Source organism: Zootoca vivipara, chromosome 11, assembly GCF_965207765.1.
Source record: "Zootoca vivipara chromosome 11, rZooViv2.hap1.1, whole genome shotgun sequence".
Lineage (NCBI taxonomy): Eukaryota > Metazoa > Chordata > Lepidosauria > Squamata > Lacertidae > Zootoca > Zootoca vivipara.
Genome location: NC_142594.1, coordinates 18,356,975 through 18,368,154, shown reverse-complemented (window position 1 = coordinate 18,368,154; position 11,180 = coordinate 18,356,975). Strand labels below are relative to the sequence as shown.

General features: G+C 40.5%; 1 non-coding gene across 1 annotated transcript; it reads right to left on the bottom strand.

Moving 5' to 3' along the window:
• Window positions 1–8,171: 8,171 nt before the first annotated feature.
• On the bottom strand, window positions 8,172–8,244 carry TRNAT-UGU (transfer RNA threonine (anticodon UGU)). The gene has a single exon. It is a non-coding gene; the product is annotated as a tRNA-Thr (tRNA).
• Window positions 8,245–11,180: the final 2,936 nt, after the last annotated feature.

Sequence of the window (11,180 nt, the reverse complement as noted above, 5' to 3'; positions counted from 1 at the left end):
GATACTAGTCTAAAGGGACCCTTTTAAAGAAGAATTCATTATTAGCATTAACAGCTGCAGTTGAATCAATAGTTTATGTAATGTCATATGACATAAGAGTGCCTGAAGGTCAAACTCTGAGGGCACAATTTTCTTCCGAGAAGCTGTGGAGGTATGAAACACTTTTTTTTCCCTCCCTTTCCTATTAGGCCCCCTCCCCACAATGGCTTTTTCTCCACGGGGATTTAAATTTCAATAGAGGGAAGCTGCTTGGCGGGACAATAAATGGTTAAACACATCTCCTTTCCCCCTTCTTTTGCTGCTACTCTAATCTCAAGTTTTCTCTCCGGAATTTGTTTTTCAGTTTCCCAAGGGGGGAATCAGGATAATATTACACACTTCTACATTCACTTTGGCTGTGAGCAGCAGCATCACTTACGTTCTTACCAGTCTGAGCGATTTCATTGTAAATTGGGGAGATTTTAGTGGATTAATTTTCTTGTTTTCAATAGATCAGTTATAATATATCTGATAATCCCTTGACTAAATAACAGAGACCAATCATTAACAATTTATTATTCTTGTAAGGGATCATGTGGCCCATTGCACACCCTCCAACGTTGAAACATGAAAATAGGGACTGTTTCTGGAATGTACTTATGCACAATCAATGTCCATAAAAGAAAGTTATAGCAGACAATGAAGGTGCTGGCTTTAATGCACATTAAACTATTTGAACCATTTCAAGTTAAATGAGTCCTGGAATATTCGTTGAAGTAAACCTGAGGGAAGCCAGTGGGACTAAAAGAGTATATTAATATTACTGCTGAGTCATAAGAAAGCCACCTAAAAGCTCATAGCGTGTGACAGTGTGGGAAAGTGGACATCATCAATACAGGCCTAAACAATTTGGGACCCACCAAGCTAAAAGCAGACCACCATAAGGACAGCTGAGATACAGCAGAGTATGAGTAGTTAAAGGAGTAGCAAGTTCCACATTGCAGAAGTGGAATCCAGATTACAGTCTATGGACGCATGTGGTGTGTTTGTCCAGGTATGTATATAAGCTGCTTTCAGCTTGGTTAGTGCCTGGGTGAATTCTTCGCAAGTCATGAGTAATAAGTAAAATAAAACTTATTCTTCATAGCTATTCAGTAAGGATATTCCTAACCACTCAGGATAACATTACATGGGATGGGGGAGGATGGCATATATGTGAGGATAAAGAGCAATGCTGATCATGACTCTTGCTATGCAGAAGAAGAAAAATATTATTAAAACACATTTAAAGACCCTTTGGAACATCAGCGATATGTAGCCACTCCTGATTTGCTGTGTTCTACTGTCCTCCAATGGATGCTCTTGATAATACATTGCTGATCTATAAAACCAGCAAGTTAGAATTTCAGCTTCATGCTTTTACAATGAGCTATAATGCGAGATGGAGCATAGCACTAAACTGAACCCACAGTGTAGATTATTCCTCTTGGACTCTGAGAGTTCTCTTAATTTGAACAAGTGCCAACTGAACATTCATTTCCACAAATAAATGATTAGATTTATATTTTTTAGTCAAATGGGTAAAAAGAAAGCTGTCTGCTAAAGCAGATAGATGTTTAGACTTGATTATCCTGGAGGAAAACACAGAGAAAGCCCTACTCATTCTCTGTGCCTACTGAAATTTTCGAAGCTATCCTTTGCACAGTAGCATTGCTACAGCACAATTTAGCCTGGGGCATACTGTAAATTTGGCATTGAACTGGCAGAAAATACTGATGCTCAATTATTCACCAATATTCTAAAACAGTGACCTATAAGATCAGATCATTAGTCACACCACTTTCTCAGACTGAGTGATCACATTTAGATCTCTCAGAAAACCTTGACAACATTCTTCAGGAAACATTGGGCTTGTGCATTCCCCACTCCTTTGTGTATGTGCCTCAGACTCACACACTTCTTCATTTCATCCTTTCCTTCATAGTTTGGAGCAGTTTTCTATTTCTATTTCAGACATTCAGTTTAAAAGCTAGAATGTCAAATCATAGTTTAATCGTCTGCTTTCTTAACTAGCTATGGTTTTTGCATAGCAGAGTTTCCCAAATTTGGACAAAATTAGAAACGGTGGTTTGTTCCAAACTACAATGGAAACTTTAAATTACCTCCTCATAAGTGAATGAGGAAGAAGAGGGTGAGAAATTGAGCCCAGTGCTCATCCTCACAACCATAAACCATGTTTTGTCATAACATCTGAATCAGGCCGGTGGTGAACACAGTTTCTCAAAGCTCAAACTTTTATAATTTTACATACGCTCAAAAATGTTGCAAAAGACACTAGTTGACTTGGCAACTATATCAATTGAACATGCCCAAGCACCAGCACTTGACCTGAAGGAATTGGTGACAAAATTTGCAAAGGAAAATGAACAGAAAGTGTGGTTTTGATGTGCCTGAAATTGAAATTTTTAGGACTTCAGTTCACAAGATTATTCAAAATTATTTGTGTGTAAAACATTTTCTTTTGTATTTGAGAAAGATAATCAAAGACTGTTGTATTGCTTATTCTTCCAATGTAAAATAAATACAGCAGTTTCAAATTTTGTTCTTTTCAAATTTTTTGCAACCTGTTTTTAAAAACCATAGTTAGCATTTTTTTAAAAGGGGGTGCAAGTAGCTAGCCTTACATAGGGAGTAAAATAACTTGGCACAAGCACTGTGTGGAGGTAAGAGAAAAGCAAAGCCTAGTGGTGTCTCCAAAACACGTATATACACAATTTCGAATATGAATTTGGTATTCATGCATGTATTCCAAACCAGATGCTATTTGCCTGATAGTTATTCTTTGGTTTAGATAATAACCTGAGCCAGAGAAATATTTATTCCAGTCTCTCCTGCCACCACTTACCTGGGAACTGCAGCAGTGGCAAAAAGAAGGCTGTATTTCTTATGCCCTTAGCTCCACATTCTTGGGCCTAAAAAGCTGCAACAGCATTGATACAGCTACCAAGGACCCTGGGAAATTAAATTTCTCCAGAACACACAATGTCTTTAGTATGGCTATATTTGATCAGAAAGATAAAGGACGGGAAGCAAGTTGGAGTGGAATAATAATAATAATAATTAATTCTATTAATTTATATACTAATAAGTAAAATAGTTTTTAGGTGGCTTGCAAAGTATGAAAACAATTACACAAACACTGAACTAAACATATTCATAATTAAAATACACAATAACACAATAGCATTAAAACAGCACAACAGTTGTCAGATTTTCTACTTTGGGAGCTAAGGGAACTTTCCCTGAACATTCTCCAGTTTCATAATTGCTATGCAAATTCCCAACCGAATGAAGAGAGTTTGCCCATCACTGAAAAGGTCTAAGTGTAACACAGTTTGACAGAACTAGAGGGGAGAAGGCAAAATTGATTTCCCTTGCAACTCTCAAAACCAGTAGAGGCTTAGGACTGTAGATGCTCATGCACCATGAGCAGCAAAAAGCATGCTGAATTAAATATATACCTTCTTTAAAAATGAAACTGCCTGAAACCTCACAATTACGAAATCACCACCCATCTTGTAAAGATTTAATTTGCACTGATGCCATATTATTATTACATCACAAAAATAAACTTGATTTGTACAAATGTCCATTGTGGAAAACACACACTCCATGTATATCTTCTAAAAGACCTGATATGGCATTCTGTGCAGCCTTATAAATGTTTGATAGAGTCAGAGTCTACGTATTTCAAGCAGTTGCTTCCCACACCCATCTTCAATGACTAGTCACTAGTGACTGTCAGGAACACAAGGAAGCAAACTCTGATGTCTGCAAGAGTTGTTGCCAATATCTTATTACTGGCTGAGATCACAGCTTCAAATGATAAAACAGAATCATTGTTACATCATAGAGGAGGCCTTGAGGGGATGGGTACTGTTGCCCTTCCTTTGACGTGCGGAAGGCTGGACAGCATTGATTTCTTTCCAGCATTCTCCAAAACCTAGCTTAGGTGGCTTCACAGGGAGAAAGACAGCCAAATGTTGGCTTCAGTGTGTCTGGGGACAAAAACAATTACGTTGTCTGTACAGAACACCAGCATATGGCAAAGTATTTGTGCTTCATCTATGCACTTTGGACCTTACAAGCTGTTCAAAAAACTGACACTACAGTATTTCTGAAGCTAAGTAGATGCAGTCCAATCAATTTCTTAGATGGGGTACCACTGAAAGCCCCATGTAAGTATTTCTATATGACATATTTAAAGGTTTATACTTTTACATTTGCTATATTGGTGATCTGTAAGTCATGATGGGAATATACTACCCCCAGGATTAGAGATAGCACTCCTCTAAATATCAAAATAATTGGGGGAAACCACTGCGAGAAGCTATTTCCCATGTTCTGCTTTCTGAGTTTTGAATAGGCATCAGTTAGCATATTACAAGAAGTCAGATACTAGGCTAGACAGGCTTTTGTCTGATCTAGGTAGGCTCATCTTATGTTCTGAGTGGAATTTCCCCAAGTATTTGTACCACTGGGTTAAGCAGTAAGCTCTGGGTAATCTGTTTAAACTGGTAATTTACATATTAAAATATCCTACCCTATTTAGCCTCATCAATGTCAATAAATAAAAGGCTTAAAAACACACCCACAGCATCATTTGTTGTCTGCCTTTGCTCACAAATGTCTCTTTCAATTATTTTACATGGAACTCCCTTTCTCAATTAGCTTTCACTTTCCTCTTTTCACATTCAATCTTTCAAATAACCTCCCAAGCTCTGCACGCAAGTCAAGTGGGAATGGCATAAATTGGAGTATCTAAATTTAGCTCCGTATCTAAGAGTTACTATAGCAGATGATTAAATTCTCTCTTTAAAAATTCTAGATTTACTGGCTTCCTAGGGAAAATATCTGTATAAGTAGGTTCATGGGGCATCAGTGGTGCTCATCACTCTGAATGCCATGTATGTTTTAGATCACGGGTGTCAAACACAAGGCCCGGGGGCCAAATCCGGCCCGCCAGACCTCGTCATGTGGCCCGCCGAGCGCCCCAGCCAGCCGACAAAGCGCCGACAAACAGCTGGGGCCTGGGGGGGTAGAAAGGCGGCTGGAGCAGCGCTGCATGGAGCACCCCGAGCCACAGCAGGAGAAGGAGGAGGCAGCTTGCCAGGTCAGCGCCCAGCAGCGCCGCACGGAGAGTCCCAAGCCTCTGCAACGCAGCAGTGCTCTGTAGCACTTTGAATCCTCCTCCTGCCACGGCTCGGCGCCTGGAATCGGCTGCTGCTACTGCTGCTGAAGCACAAACAAAGCACCCAACAGCGCCGCGTGGAGGAGCAGGAGGATTCAAAGTGCAGCCAGCAGCAGCAACGCTCCCAGAGACTCAGGGCGCTATGCGCACGCTGCTGGGTGCCGACCCAAGCCTCTGGGAGCCGGCAGGAGGAGGAGGCTTGCCGGGTCGTCACCCAGCAGCGCGCGCGGAGTGCCCCGAGTCTGTGGGAGCGTTGCTGCTGCTGGCTGCCGGAGGCTAGGGGCGCTCTGCGCGCGCTGCTGGGTGACGACCCAGCAAGCCTCCTCCTCCTGCCGGCTTCCAGAGGCTTCGGGGCGCTCTGTGCGTGCTGCTGGGTGCCGTCCCAAGCCTCTGGGAGCTGGCAGGAGGAGGCTTGTCGGGTTGTCACCCAGCAGCGCGCGCAGAGCACCCCAAGCCTCATTCAAACCAACTTTAAAGGAGAACACATTTATTTAGAAAAAAAACCAGCAGTAACATGGTCATAAAACCACATCCAAAAAGTCTGGGGTAATACAACGTTTTCACCTGGTACCAAAAAGAAGAAAAAAAGACTCAGGTCCAGATGAACCTCTGCGCGTGCTGCTGGAACCACTTACAGTAATAATAATAAAAAGACACCCACCGAAAATAAGCCACCCTGTGTTTTTTTGAGGAAAAAAAGTTATAAGACGGTGTCTTTAAAAAGGGAAAACACGGTAGGATGCTGCTTTATACTTCTGGCCCTTAAACCCTGGAACCAGGAGAACAGCTCCAGTGAGTCAACCTCAGCCAGTCTCTTTGGTGAAGGGTGGTGGCTCACTGGCAGAACATTTGTCCTGCATGCAGAAGGACCCCAGCATCTCCAGGTACCAGTAGCTCTGCAAAGCTCCTGCATGAAACCCTAGTGAGCCTCCACCACCCAGTGCAGTTACCAAAAATCATTTTTCAATAAATTGTACAATAATTGTACATTTGAATATCTACTTGCCATTATTCTGACTATGTTTCTGCTTTCAGAGCTAGTTATTACTTACATTATTACAAAAAACAGTAATAATTGAATGCAGTGACAATAATTTATGATAATAAAGAGTGGACACATAGTCCTACCGGCCCTTTGAGGGTGACCAAACTGCTGATGCGGCCCTCGATGAATTTGAGTTTGACACCCCTGTTTTAGATAGTCAGCTGCACAGTAATGTTAAGCTGCTGTTTCCACCAGAAAAGAAAACCTTAGAAGGAGTTTCAATAGCTTAGGCAGGCCAGTAAGGACCAGTCCCATTCAACTCGCATCCCACAAACAAGACAATGTTTATTGGAAATGTTGCCATATTGGTCCAGCTATAAGCCTCCCACAAAGCCTGTCTGTAGCCCTAACATGTAACAAGCACCTGTGGAGAAGGACACGTGATGCTTTTCCTAAAACTGCCTGAAGTTCCATGCACTTCCCAAGGTCTCATCTTAAATTAAGGCTTCTCTACCTGTAAGAGCGGTACCTATTTATCTACTCGCAACCCTAGAGTCGTCCGCGACTGGACCTAATGGTCAGGGGTCCCTTTATCCTTTTACCTGTAAGAGAGCAATTATAGGCCAGAACACTGAGATCTAGGCCTTCTGACGGTTCCCTCATTGCGAGAAGTGAGGTTACAGGGAACCAGGCAGAGGGCCGCCTTGGTCATTGCGCCCACCTTGTGGAACGCCTTCTCATCAGATGTCAAGGAAATAAACAACTATCTGACTTTTAGAAGGCATCTGAAGGCAGCCTTGTGCAGGGAGGTTTCTTGAGGTTTTTTGTGTTTTAAGAATTTTTTGGAAGCCGCCTACAATGGCTGGGGCAACCCAGTCAGTAGGGTGGCTTATAAATAATATAAGTATTATTATTATTATGATGTTATATTCCCATTAAAATTTGCCCCAAAGGGCAAAAATGTGTGAAGAGAGAAACTTCCCTCCTGCCAAAAGACCCATGGGGAGGTTTCATTCTGAGTTCCTTATACTCAAGAAATAAACATGCTAATGCACCTAATAGAATTTTTCCAGCTGGCCTGCAATAGATATACTGGTGCTGGGTTATCATGCATTGGCCTGGAATGGATATGCTGGCTCAATGCCTAATTAAAGAAAGGAAAATTTCCCTGGAAATGGAGTGAATTGTGACAGGGGAACTCTGATTTATATTTTATTCAGGCAGTGGCACAAAGGCACAAAATCAAAACAGTGCGTTCTTTGGCTCTCCCCACCCCCACACAAAAAGGTCAAAGAGAGATCTAAGCAGAGTTACTTAATTAAGCTGAAGGGTAGCCCAACGCCTCCCTTGATCTGCTGCCTCCAGTGAATGCAAGAAAATAATTGTAGCATTTCCTTTAGTGAGCTCCAGAGAAGGAAAGCAACTATTAACAGCCTTTCAAAGACGTTATTGTTTTAAGGGATTTTCTCTGGTGTTAAAACTAAACTTCAGGTCTACTGCCCAATTAATGAAATGTTATATCCCAGTCTTGTGCATGTTTACCCAGAAGTAAATATGATCTTCTTCAATGGGGGCATACCCCAAATAAGTATGCCTAGGATCTGAGCCTTCATTAGTTGTATTCATGTTAAGGTTGGTTGTTTTGATAATGCTATAATTCTGAACAAAACAAAGCATATCTTTTTTTTAAACAAGGAAAAGGGCTGTCCTTTTAAGCTAGGACTCAGCTACATTAGTAAAGAGTTATATTTGAGTTATAACATTGTGACACCAGATGTCGCTGTGGAGTCCTGTCTTTCTCCAACGGGATTTCCCTTTTAACTGAATCGCTTTTTTGATATTTCTAGATCCAGTCCTAGTGTGGGGGAAAATTGGCCCTCGAGAACACATAGAATCATAGAGTTGAAGGGATCACAAGGGTCATCTAGTCCAAGTCCTGGCAATGCAGGAATCTTTTGCCCAACATGGGGCTCGAACCCACAACCCTGAAATTACAAGTCTCATGCTCTACCAACTGAGCTATCAGGTCAAGATGTTGCTGAAACTGTGCCAACAAAAAAGGAATTGCAAGATAAACTGAGTATATTGAACTGGCAAGTAGAGATCACACTACACAAGAGTTTCAAAAAGCATGGGGGAAATGCAGAGAATACTTCACAAAACAGTGCCCCAAAATACACCTGGACTTGTTTTGATTAATGTCTGCAGGAGACTTTGCGGATATTTAAGTTATAATTAGAAAAAAAACTTAATAATTATTCATAAAGGAAACAGATTATAAGAAGTAAATAAGGAGGCCAGATACAGGGTAAAGGAAGTATTTTATTTGGTTGTTTGTATTGTTGTATGTTATGTTCACTGTATGTTATGTTCACGTTTAATGAGGGTGAATTTGTGTATTGGGGGGTGGGGCTTTGTGTTATGTTGTAAATAAAATTCCAATAAAAATTAAATTAAAAAATAATAATCCTAAACTGCCCTAAAGAAGCAAACCCAAGGAAGCATACCTCGGACTAAAGCTCATTGAACTCAATGGAACTCAATGGAATTTAATCCAATGTAGAGCAGCAGTATTAAGGAGCCAGGTGTGGGCCAGGCCTCTAACTGCTACCTGTTGTGAAATATTAAAAGATGATCTGTATTAACTGTGGCTGTTCAGCTGAGATGGACATATTCTGAAATGTTGGTGCTGTAAGCAGTTATATATATACAGTACCACAGAGCAGAGCATTGTTATGGTTGAACAATAGTTCTGAGTGGCAACACCTTTGAGTAATTTGGCTGTGATTTAACATATATGCAAATTCCTCGAGTTTCTGACTGCATAATACAGCAATCAGGAGAGAGAGAAACGGCAGAAGTGTTGCCCTGTTGCCGTCAGTCCATCTGTTACACTTGGCAAGATAGTGGATGCTGACTTATGGTCTGTTTTAGGTCTGCTTCCTCCAAAGCAAATGCAGGAGAGAGCAAAAACTTCTGTCCTCCTGAATTATTCCTCTTTCTTGAAGTTCTCACAGTAATACCAATAAGCACAAATCCATTGGAATCCAGGATCTGAAACTTACCGGTAAGCTGCAAACTAAACGACTTCTAGAAGATTCACTAGAAAATAGCACAGTCCTGTGATACTACTTTATTCTCAAGTAAAGCTATGAGGCCAGGTTATCTCCCTGGAATACAGTGGTACCTCTGGTTAAGAACTTAATTCATTCCGGAGGTCCGTTCTTAACCTGAAACTGTTCTTAACCTGAAGCACCACTTTAGCTAATGGGGCCTCACGATTTCTGTTCTCATCCTGAAGCAAAGTTCTTAACCTGAGGTACTATTTCTGGGTTAGCGGAGTTTGTAACCTGAAGCGTTTGTAACCTGAGGTACCATTGTATATATGTTGCTTGAATAGTCTGGCTCCTTGTCAGTTTGTACGTATGATGTCAATATCAAAATTGTCCTATTGTGGCATTTGTTAGTTTTCCTTTTTACTCATTTACTTCATAAAAAATACCATATCCTCTAACATTTCTCAAATGAAAATAGGGAAATGCATGTATTCTGGATCTCCCAGTCCTTGTCTAAGGAATGGGGCTTGTTAAGCCATTCCTTGAACCAGTACTTTTTTTCTTTAAAAAACCGTTTAGGGGTACTCTCATTTTCCTATTCATATTGAAATACTGCCCCTCAATGAGGCCAAAGTTAATTCACAAAATGTCTAGGGGTATATGTACACCTGCGTCCCCTCCCAGAAAAAAGTATTGGTGGAAACCCATTTGAAACACAGCACAAACTTTCATCCTCTTGAAATTACCTCAGGGTGAAGCTTTGATTTGGTTCTGAGGGAGCAGGGCAAATACCGTACTAATTTACCAGCATCGTGCCAATTAGCATGAAGACCAATATGGCACAACGTCCCCACAAAAGTTTAGCTGGTACAATTCACCTGACTTTTGCTATTCCTTTGTTTTGGTTGCTAGCTTCTTGATTTAGGATAGTATTGTTCAAGTTCTTTCCATAACAATTATGTGATTCCACATTTACTACCTGCCGTGTACCTGGGAATGCCAACACAGAATATAGTATATTCCTTACTATAAAAATTGTATAATACTCCTGAGTTTACTGTAACAAAATTAAACTTTCTGTGTACACTAAGCAGACTCAATTTTTTTAGAAAACATATACACAAATTGTACTGAGATTAGTTCAAAGTACTCACAGATTATGTAAACAGATCTTCCCACTGGAAAAATGTATGTGCAGATTCATCTGTAAGAATAATTCAGTCTGATACTTTAGCTCCTCCTTGTGGCAAACCCTTGGTTATTTTAAAGTAAATATGTTACATAAAATGTTTAGGAGTTGACTAACTTCAGAGTTCTTATTAAAGAACAATTAAAAGCAATGGTGGTTTTCTTAATGGCATAACAAAGGCAGCCTTAATACAATGTGTACTGTTAGCCACACAAAAGAACATTCAAAGTGTGGTGGTAGAACTATGGTAATTCATATTTTTTTATTCAAAAACTTCTTTATAGGCAAACAGAATCAGCAGTCCAAAAACAGTAAACTGACCTGAGACATATTTGCATAAAAATGATCTTAACACAGACTCATTGTCTGATTTTAGAATGGCCAACTCTTGAAATAAATAAAATGAACTAGGGGTGGGACACAGCTTTTTTTGTCGGGGGGGGGGGGAGCAGGTCCTGGGGCTGAGTGAAGCACAAAATTTGTCCAGCCATCTAAAGTGCATAACTTTTTTAAGTGAGGGGAGATGTAGACCAGGCTGAGTTTTTCCTCCCTAGTCAGTTAGCTCCCCATCCTTTTTAATTAAACAAAATAAAACAAATTTCAATATTTATACTGATTCCCCATTGTCTCAAATAGGAACCTACCAATTGGTAGAAGGAAAATTTGTGCTGTATGCATTTAATAGAATCCAGTCTGAATAGGGGCTTCGGCACATTATTC